The sequence below is a fragment of the Chlorocebus sabaeus genome, chromosome 21, assembly GCF_047675955.1.
Source record: "Chlorocebus sabaeus isolate Y175 chromosome 21, mChlSab1.0.hap1, whole genome shotgun sequence".
Taxonomy (NCBI): Eukaryota; Metazoa; Chordata; class Mammalia; order Primates; family Cercopithecidae; genus Chlorocebus; species Chlorocebus sabaeus.
The window spans coordinates 8,785,314-8,796,863 of NC_132924.1; positions in this window are offsets into that span (position 1 = coordinate 8,785,314).

Sequence of the window (11,550 nt, forward strand, 5' to 3'; positions counted from 1 at the left end):
TGCATACAAAGCACAGAGACTTTAACTCTATATTAAGGAAGGAATCAGGAAAATGTTATAATAGGTTCAAAGAAATCTTTACATATGTAAATATAGCCATATGTATATATAAATATAGCCATATATATGTACATATATATATTGCATTTCCTCATCTCTCCTCTGTCTCTCTCTCTATATATATACATATACATATATACATATGTATGTACATACATGTATGTGTACATACATATATGTGTATATGTATATATATACGTGTGTGTGTATATATATAGAGAGAGAGACAGAGAGAGGAGAGATGAGGAAATGCAATTTTAGGTAGACTCACAACTGCCTTTTTTGGCATAGGAGTCAGGGAGGATGAGGTGGCAGGATACCTGAGTGGGAAGTTAATGGACCTCCAGAAAACAGAATTAATTTGCAGATCTATAGGTAAGAATTCTTTCTCACTGCTAGCAATTATTTACAACTTACAAAAGTATAATAGCTCAAAGGTATTAAAAGGCAATGTGAAAGTGTGTGTTCTAAACAATGTATGATTTTCCACTGGAGACACCCAGTAATGTTTTTAGCTTATCCCAAATTTCCTTAGAGGAATAAGAATATTACATTAATAGACACATTTCTGAGATCAAAGAATTTGACAGCTTTAATTGAACTATATTGAAAAATGTTCCTGCTAATTGCTCAACAACTGAATCTGATCATATTGGATCTAATGAATGAATAACAACTGAATGAATATACATAGGTAAATGTACAAAGCTATCATGCCTCAAAAAGAAGGTGGAGCCATATAAAATATACATCTTATTTTTGTTTATGGTAGTGGGAACACATACTCGCACTCCTAGGCACACAGCCTGCAAGGCACACCTGCTACTATACAAAGCTGTGGAGCTACGATATGTAACCCTGAGGGTGTACACTCCCTTGAAAGGCACCCCAGATTCTCTTGGGGAGGACAGATCTTTTTCCTCACTACTGTAGTTCCACCCACACATTGAGAATAACTGCCATGTTTCTCCAGCATCAGTGATGAAATGGGATTATGCCCTTGTCACTATCACTTTCAGTAGAAGGAACAGCTTGAGAATTGTGTGCAAGAAAAGCATTTCACAAAAAAACAGAAACAGACATTTAAAAATCCAATTTCATTACTAATTATCCCAACACTTCATGATAATATTTACGGTACAGCATGTTTTATGTTTTTTTTTTGACAGGAAACAATTCTGGATATTGGTGGGCTATGATGTGAAGTTTCAAAGGTATACTTAGTATAATGATGAAGTCAAGATGATTACCACCTTCATCACTTTGAATATTTATTACTTCTTTGTGGTGACAACATTCAAAATCTTCTCTTCTAGCCATTTTGAAATATGCATTATTCATTGTTATTTGCTATGGTCACCTTACCTTGTAATAGAATACCAGAATTTATTTTTCCTGTTTAACTGTAACTGTGTATCCATTAACCAACTTCTCCCAGTTCCCCCAGCCTCCCATCCCCAGCCTATGGTAACCACCATGCTACTATTTCTATGAAATCAACATTTTTTTAGATTTCATGTATAACTAAGATCACGTGGTATTTGTCTGTGCCTGGTTTATTTCGCTTAACATAGTTGCCCTCAAGGTTCATTCATGTTGTTGTAATGACAGGATTCCCTCCTGTTTTATGGCTGGATAGTATTCTTGTGTGTGTGTGTGTGTGTGTGTGTGTGTGTATAATTTTTTATTCATTTATCTGTAGATAGGCAGTTAGGTTGATTCCATATCCTGACTATTGTAAATAGCACTGTAATAAACATGGGTGTACAGGTATCTCTTTGACACACTGATTTCTTTTCCTATGGATATATAACCAGTAATGGGATTGCTACAAAGGCTCAAAGAACTAACGTTATGAAAAGGGCAGTCTTTTTTAAAAGAAAAAATATGTAGAGGGCCAGGCACGGTGGCTCATGCCTGTAATCCCAGCACTCTGGGAGGCTGAGGTGGGCTGATCACCTGACGTCAGGAGTTCAAGACCAGCTTGGCCAACATGGCAAAAACCCATATCTACTAAAAAATAAAAAATAAAAAATATTACCCAGGCATGGTGGCAGGTGCCTGTAATCCCAGCTACTTGCGACGCTGACGCAAGGGATTCACTTGAACCTGGGAGACGGAGGTTGCAGTGAGCCAAGATCACCCCACTGCACTCCACCCTAGGCAACAGAGTGAGACTCAGTCTCAAAAAAAAATGATGTAAGAAAAACTGAATATACATATGCAGAAGAATTTAATTAGACCCCTAGCTCTCACCATATACAAAAATTAACCTAAATGATTAAAGACATATCTGTAAGGTCAGAAATTTTGAAACTACTAGAAGAAAACAGGGGAATGCTTCATGAAATTGGACAGGGCAAAGATTTTTGAACAGGATCTCAGAAGTACAGTCAACAAAATTAAAAAAAAAAAAAACTAAACAAAGAAAAAGCTTTATATCAAACCAGAAAGCCTCTGCACAGAAACGAAAACAATCAACACAAGGAATGAAATGAAGACACAACCTACGGAATGAGAGAAAGCATTTGCAAACTATGCATGTGCACGGGTTACTATCCAGAATATACAGAAATGCAAATAACTCAGAAATAAAGCAACAACTTCAAATATCAGATTTAAAAATGAACAAAATACCTAAATAGACATTTCAAAAAAGACATACAAATGGCCAACATGTATATGAAGCATATTCAACATTACTAATCATCAGATAAATAGAATTCAAAATCGCAGTGAAATACAACCTCACATTTGTTAGAGTAATTATTAACAAAAAGACAAAAAGTAACAAATGGTGATGAGGATATGAATAAAAGGGAAATTTTATACACCGTTGGTGGGAATATAAATTAGTAAACTCATTACACAAATTGGGATAGAGGTTCCTCGAAGGCAGAGCACTTTTAAGATATTGGAGCAGTGGAAGCAACATGTATAAGAAATTTGTTCAACTTCATTAATAAACATTTAAATCAACATGGGATGCCATTATTTCTCTATCAAGTTGGCAGCATTTCTTGTGTGTTTATATGTATGTGTTTTAAATTATTTTGATGAAAATATATAGTGTTTCTAAAAGGATAACAATCATTTACAGATACACGTTAGGGAATTATAAATTATTCTGATCCAAATCTTTGAATTATTTTCTCCCTATAAAAGATATCTTCCTTTTAATTCCTTAATTTCAATTTTAGGAATAGCCAAAGAAGGACATCATCAGGGATATAAAGAATATACTTTGCAAAACTATTTATAGTAGAAAAAAAAGTCTGACAATATTGCATAGGATAAAAGAGCCTATAAAAATCGTGTGTTTATAAAGTATTTATGATATATTAAAAGCTATGGGAGATGTTCATGATACAAAACAGTTTCACAGTATGGTTCAAAAATCATATTACCCCAAAGTTGAGAACAACAGTTCCTGAATTCCACTCACCATATGGGTTAAGGTTGGTATGTCCAATGAGAAGCTCTTACGCCCAGTGTGGAAGATGGAGGAGAAGAGACTCATTTTACAGAGACACTTGCAAGCAGATGGGACAGGCCTAAATCTTAAAGCAGCCCAACTGAGTTTCTTGACAATGCTATGTATGAGTGCTTTGGCCTGAGCTGGTGAACTGTCCAGGGTGGTTTAAGGCCAGCTCTGCAGAGTCACCTACTTTGGGGATGACCTCCTGACCTGCAGTCCTGCAGCCCTTCCAGTTGTTGTACAAATTTTTAAGTCCCTTCTTTAAAATCATTCATTCCTTGTACACAAAGAATGGCCTCTATTTTACTGTTGAAACCCTGACGATATCAGGATTGCAAATATAATCATACTAAAACACAGACATTCAATAAAAATGTGCCTTCTACATTCTCTTGGATGCTCTATCATTTATTATAACCCAGGTGCGTTTCAGGGCACATTTAAACTTTTCAAGGACTACTTCTTCAGGGTTTTAAAAATTTTATTCAAAATTTCTTTCCATCCAGACATTCTGTCCATACCAATTTTAACAACCTCCTAAACTGGGTTAAAATAGTCTGTGATGGGTGATTTTGTCCAACTTTTACATTTAAATCCTGTTTTCTTCCTATGATAGATAAAAGCATGGAAGATGGAGGCACACTGCCTTCGCAGCAGCAGGAGAGGGGTCTCTGCTCATCGTTCATGTTGGCATTGATTCACATCTGTGGTGAAATGCCGTGTTGGTGAGTGTGCAGGGAAATATCCACTTTCCTACAGAGTGGGTGATAGCTTGAATTGGGGAAAACTTGCAGGCAATTTGGTAATATCTTTAAATTATAAATGCAAACGCCATGCCCTTTGCCTCAGCAATTCCACTTCTAGAAATTTATCCTAAGCTGTACTCACATATGAGCAGAATGTTATATGAACAAAAATACACCATTCATCCTTTTTTGTAAGATAAATATATTAGAAAAATCTAAAAATACATCATTATGGGGCAGTGAAAATTGGACTTTATTACAGCAAAATATCAAGTAGCCTAAAGTGTGTTTGTTTTCAGATATATGCATATATAATTGCATATGAGTGTGTGTGAGTGTGTGCGTGTGTGTGTGTGGCATGCCATACATTAACTCTGGAAGAAACATAAATAACATACAACTCTGAGTGTCTCTGGGGAGCTGGGGACAGACTCAGAAGAATAATTTAGTGTAGGACCTTTTTATCTTTTGATTTTTATGCTACACAAGTTTGCATAAATTAGTTTAAAATTAGTTTAACATTTTAAAGTTAAGAATGAATTTTCTCCCCCATGTTTTCCTCATGGAAGGGTCTCCTGGTCATAAGAAAAAAATAGTCATTTGGCTTTTGATTCCCCGGTCCTTCTGTCATTCATTTTCCTAAACACTTAACATGTGGTGGCTTGTCTGGGACAGTCTCAGTTGGCTTTCCTCATGCCTGGCTGTTCCGTACCCATTTCCCGTCAAGTGTCCTGGTGTGAATGAGAGATTGCACAACACTCTTGAGAGAATACAGATTATTCTTTGTGCATATTAAGGGGATATGGACTTGATTGGGTGAGCACAGCTAGAAGTAGAAGAAGGTACAGGAGTCTCCTGACATCTTCATTTTGATGAAACTGAAAGAAGTTGGATTGGCTTCCTGGCCCACATATCTTTTTTAATAAACCAGTTGGTATAGTCTGAGGATCCTCAGACTTCTGTAAAGGGACAGAAAGTGAACACTTCAGGCAGTAGAGGCTGCAAGATCAGTTCCCCCATGGCAGCAGCATCAAAACATTGATAGAAAATGTATAATCAATGTGCAGGGCTTTGTCCCAATAACACTTCTTTTATTTCTTTATTATTTCATAAACACGGGCAGAGAGACAGACTTGGCTGAAAGTTTCCCAACGTTTGCTCACTTGTTACCCTTCCTAGCTGTATGAAATAGATAAATACATTTGGAAAGGATTAATTTGGAGCATTCCTCCAAGGAACACTGGCTGTTTTGATCTAGCTTCCCTGCCTCACGGCTCCCAGCCCTCATTCTCTAGGGAGAGGCACCAGCGAGAAGACGCTCATCGTGAAGTTCCCACAGAAAAGATATTTGGTCCCAAAATGAGACTAACAAATTCCTAGGGTTAAATAAATTACTTCTTAGCAAATTACTGTTAGAAAGAATGCTCAAGCTTACCTACAGAAAGGTCTGAATTCTTAATTTGACTTCTTCAGGTTTAATTTTTGTGGAATCATCATAGCTGCTAGGGAAGGCACACCTGACCCAGTTTCCCCAAGTTCTGCAGTTGCTGAGTCAGCATCCAACACCAGGCTCCCTTGTTAGTGAGCAACCAAAGGAAGACAGGAGCTCTTTTTGCTCAACCTTTGTGTGGCTATGTGTCCCTGTTTTATTTCCTTTAGATATCAATTCTGTTAACTAGTTCTTGCTTTTTGTAATTCTGTATGTCTCTACACCATTAGTGACCTGTGGATCTATTTTGCCTTTAATCATCTACTTCTTCTTGGCTTATCTTTTGAAAGAAAATCCATATGCCACCTCTGAATAGAGCTTGTTTTGTTTGAGGAATTCAGGTCACTCTTTTTAAGCCTTATTAAGCATGCTATTACAGGCTTAGCTAGCACAAGGTGTTACGGCCACTATGAAGACCCAGAATCTTCAAGATCCCTGAAGGCCAGCCACACAGATAGGGCATAATCAAAGGCAGAATTCTAACTTCTCACAAATAAAAAGGAAAACACAATTTCACGGGTCTATTATTCTCCTCTTGTCATTCTGCTTTCAGGCAAACTGGCCTGCCCTAAACTATCCTATGGGAATTTAAAAGGAAGAAGTCCATCACTTCAAATACCTAGTCATCTGATGTCATAATATAGCCCTCAAGTAAAGTGTTCTTATGAGAGCTTCCCTTTTTCTTCTACTGCAGTGACACAGGCAAATGAATGGTAGCCATGTATGTTTAGCAAAAAATACATAAATATAAATAAATTGTAATAGCTATATATCTCTATATATATGGACATTGATTGCTGGATATAGGTGCTTATATACTATATACTATTTTATTTCATCTTCATAACACTGATAAGTGAGTAATATTAGCCCTAGTTATAGATGAGGAACTAGAGATGCAATTAAACAGAATAGAAATATGTTTGCTAAATCATTATATATCACAGTGTTCTCTGGAATGCATGCTACTTTTAATTGATTCTACCTGTCTCTTTCTCTATACATATATACACACATGCCCACATATTTCTCAGTATTGTCCTATATTGAATTATCCAGTGTTATTTCTGCATGAATGTCTCAGAAGAGCCTCAAGCTCAACCAACCAAAATGAGATGTCAGGAGACTCCTGTACCTCCTTCTACTTCTAGTTGTGCTCACCCAATCAAGTCCACATCCCCTTAATATGCACAAAGAATAACCTCTATTCTCTCCAGAGGGTTGTGCAGTCTCTCATTCATACCAGGACACTTGAAGGAAAATGGGCACAGATCAGCTAGGCACGAGGAAGGCCAACTAAGACTGTCCCAGACAAGTCATTACATGTTAAACTGGTCTGTGCTCAGATTTCTAGACCTGTACTTCCGAAGCCCAGCACGGCCCAACCCTGCCCCACACCCATTTAAACATAATGTCTTCCAAAATTAGCTTCTTTCTGTTCCCCTCTTTTCCTCTCCAGTCAACTTTTACTTTCTTAAAAGTTTCAGGGTTTATTTTTCTAAATTATCTATAGCAAAAAACTTTTTCATGTCTTTTATATGTTCACATAGAAATTTGTTTTAGCCCTTACAACAGAATTGATCTAATTGTGTTGAATTCTCTTCTTTTAGCTATCTTCCCACTAATCTTTAATTTCTTTGGTGTCTCTGTCACCATCATATCCCTGGTGTCCAGCAAAATACTTGGGTCAATATAGACTCTCAAAAAATTACTTTAGGAATGTTAAATGAATGTGATACTGACAGAGATCAGAGTGATACAATTGCCCAGATACTTAATTTCTCTTTCAACCTAATTAAATTTCAATTCCTTTACTGGACTCAATACAATGCTATCCTAGCCAGCTTTTGTGCTGTGCTGTCAATGGTAATGCATTGTTCTCACTCTTTCCACTTCCCTTCTCATTTAGCAGCGTCACTCATGAAGTGGGGTTGCATTCTCACTGAAATAGAGCCACACTTAATATGCATAACAAAACCACTCATATACATGTGACTATAATTTTTAAAAGTGTACCTTAACCAAAAACTTTAAACAATGAACGACCTTTTATATAATCTTCCGCCTCCAACATATATTTCATTCATTTTAAATTTTTTAAATGTTGTTTTACCCAAACACAGAGACATTTTACAAAAGTGCGAAGGTTGTGAAAAACAGGGTAAAACTGAGAAACTGTCACAGCTTGCAGGAGTGTAAAGAGAGGTGATGATTTAATGCAACAAAGGAATATTGAGTTGAATGTTGAAGAAGGAAAAGATATTAAGGCAAAAACTGGTAAAATCCAAATCAAGGCTGGGCGCAGCCGCTCACGCCTGTAATCCCAGTACTTTGGGAGGCTGAGGCGGGTGGATCATGAGGTCAGGAGATCGAGACCATCCTGGCTAACATGGAGAAACCCCGTCTCTACTAAAAATACAAAAAATTAGCTGGTCATGGTGGTGGGCGCCTGCAGTCCCAGCTACTTGGGAGGCTGAGGCAGGAGAATGGCTTGAACCCGGGAGGCGGAGTTTGCAGTGAGCCAAGGTCGCCCCACTGCACTCCAGCCTGGGCGACAGAGCGAGACTCCATTTCAAGAAAAAAAAAAAAAAAAAAAAAGAAAGAAAAAATAAAAGGAAAAAAATCCAAATCAAATCTGTAGCTTAGGTTACAATACTGTACCCATGTTACTGTGTTTTTTTTTTAAAACTGTTTAAGACTTTTATTTTGTTAGAGCAGTTTAGGTTCTCTGGGAAATTGAGAGAAATATTGTACAGAGATTTGTGTAATACGGGGATATCCCATTTTCTGTGAAACTGGCAAACTGCCTTCTTAAATGGCTGTACCCTATTGCATTCCCACCAGCAATGATAAAAGTTCTTTTTGAACCACATTCTTGCCAGCATTTGGTACTGACAGTACTGGATTATAGTCCCCTGCTCCCCTGTAAACACAGCCTCCCCCATTGTCAACATTTCCCGCCAGAGTGCTCCATCGATTACAGCTGATGGGCCTGCACTGACGTATCGCCATCAGCCCAAGTCCACAGCTTACATGAGTGTTCACTCTTGGTGGTGTGGATTCTACGGGTTTGGACAAAGGTATAATGACATGTATACACCATTATGGTATCATACAGAGTATTTTCACTGCCCTAAAAATCCTCTGTGCTCTGCGTATTCATCCCTCCTTTTCTCTTTCCCTTGGCAACCACTAATGTTTTAACTGTCCACATAGTTTTGGCTTTTCCAGAATGTCAGTTGGAATTATACAGTATGTAACCTTTTCAGATTGGTTTCTTTCATTTAGAAATATGCATTTAGGTTTCCTCCATGTGTCTTTATGACTTGACAGATAATTTCTTTTTAATGCTGAAGAATGTTCCATTGTCTGGATACACCAAGGTTTATCGATTCACTTGCTAAAGGAGAATTTGGTTGCTTCAAAATTTTGACAATTACAAATAAACATATTTGTGCAGTTTTTGTGCAGACATAGATTTTCATGCTTTTTGGAGATAAATTTGATATTTGGCAAAGGAATATGGAAAGGAAAGGAATTACAAGGAATATGATCGTTGGATTGTGATAAAACTATGTTTCATTTTCTGTGAAACAGACAAACTGCCTTCCTAAATGGCTGTACCTTATTGCATTCCCACCAGCAATGATAAAAGTTCCTTTTGAACCACATCCTTGCCAGCATTTGGTACTGACAGTAATGGATTATAGTCATGCTTATGCATGTGTAGTAATAGCTCATCGTTATTTTAATTTGCATTTTTCTGATGTCACGTGATGTGGAGCATTGTTTCATATGCTTGTTTACCATCTGCGTATCTTCTTTGGTGAGCAGTCTGTTAAGATTTTGGCACTTTTTAAATTTTTAATTGTTGTGGGAACATAATAGGTGTATACATTTATGGGGTACATGAGATATTTTGATACAGGTATGCAATGCATAATAATCACATCCTGGAAATGAAGTATACATCACCTCAAGTATTTATCCTTTCTTTACATTACAAACAATCCAATTATACTCTTAAGGTTATTTTAAAATGTACAATAAATTATTATTCACTATAGCCACCCTGTTATGCTATCAAATACTGTATCTTATTCATTCTATGTAACTATATTTTTGTACCCATTAACCAACCCTCTAATCCCCACTACCATTCGCAGCCTTTGGTAACCATTACTCTAGTCTCTGTTTCCATGATTTCAATTGTTTTAATTTTTAGTTCCCACAAATGAGTGAAAATATACTTCTCTTTCTGTGCCTGGCTTATTTCACTTAATATAATGATGTCCAGTTCCACTCATGTTGTTGCAAACAACAGGATCTCATTCTTCCTATGGCTGAAGAGTATTCCACTTTGTGTATGTACCACATTTTCTTTATGCATTCGTCTATTGATGGATGAATTAGGCTGCTTCCAAATCTTTGCTATTGTGAATAGTGCTGAAAAAAGAACAGGAGTGCAGATATTTCTTCCATATACTGATTTCCTTTCTTTTAGGTATATACTCAGCAGTGGGATTGCTAGATTACATGTTAGTTCTATCTATAGTTTTATAAGGAGCTCCAAACTCTTCTCCATAGAGGTTGTACTAATTTACATTCCCATCAACAGTGTATGAGGGTTCCCTTTTCTCCATGTCTTTGCCAGCAATTGTTATTGCCTACATTTTGGTTAAAAGCCATTTTAACTGGGGTGAGATGATATTTCACTATAGTTTAGATTTGCATTTCTCTGATGAAGGCCCATTTTTAATCAAGTTGTTTGTTTTCTTATTATTAAGTCACAATTACTTTTTTGCAGTTTCTTATATATAAATAAAATAAATGTTGGCTTTATGAGAATGAGTTTATATCTCTTATGTGTAAAGTTTTATTTTATTGTAACAATTTTCTATATTTTCTAATTATAAAGCATTTTATATATTGTGCTTTGTCTATAAATGTGTAACCATAGTCTCATCTTTGATCACTAGTTAATACTGTGTTTCATTACTTGATTCACACACGCATTCAACAAATATTCAGGTGTCTGTTCTGGACTCTGGGGACATAATCATGAATAAAAATATCCCTTCCCTCAATGGTTTATTTTCTAGTGGGAGAGCAACACACAAGTAAATATCAATTATAAGCCAAAGCGTGGACAAACCCTATGAAGAAAAGGAGAGCAAGATGAGGGGTTGTTGTGCAGCAAGGCAGCGTAGAGGAGGGGCCAGGGTTTCAGACCAGGTGGGCACAGAAGCTGATCTCTGAGCAGAGACTTAAGTGTGAGTGAGCTATGTAGAGATAGGGAGGCAGAGTTCCAGGAAAGAAAACAGAAAATGGAAAAGTGCTTAAGAGAAATAAGTTTCTTTTATTAGATATTTCAGGCATTTCATTTTTTTCATACACTCTTAAAGATTATGTAAAGTTTCTCCTATATCTTTCTCTAGCATTTCGAGAGTAAGATTCATTTATTTTGTTTTATTTTATTTTATTTTATTTTTTTATTTTATTTTATTTTTTATTTTATTTTATTTTATTTTAGCTTAGCTTAGTTTAGTTTAGTTTAGTTTAGTTTAGTTTAGTTTAGTTTCTGAGACAGAGTCTTGCTCTGCTCTGTCTCCCAGGATGGAGTGTGGTGGTGCCATCTAGGCTCATTGCAACCTCCACCTCCCGGGCTTCAAGCAATTCTCCCACCTGAGCCTCCCTAGTAGCTGGAACTACAGGCACACACCACCCCACCCAGCTAATTTTGTATTTTCAGTAGAGACGGGATTTCACCATGTTGG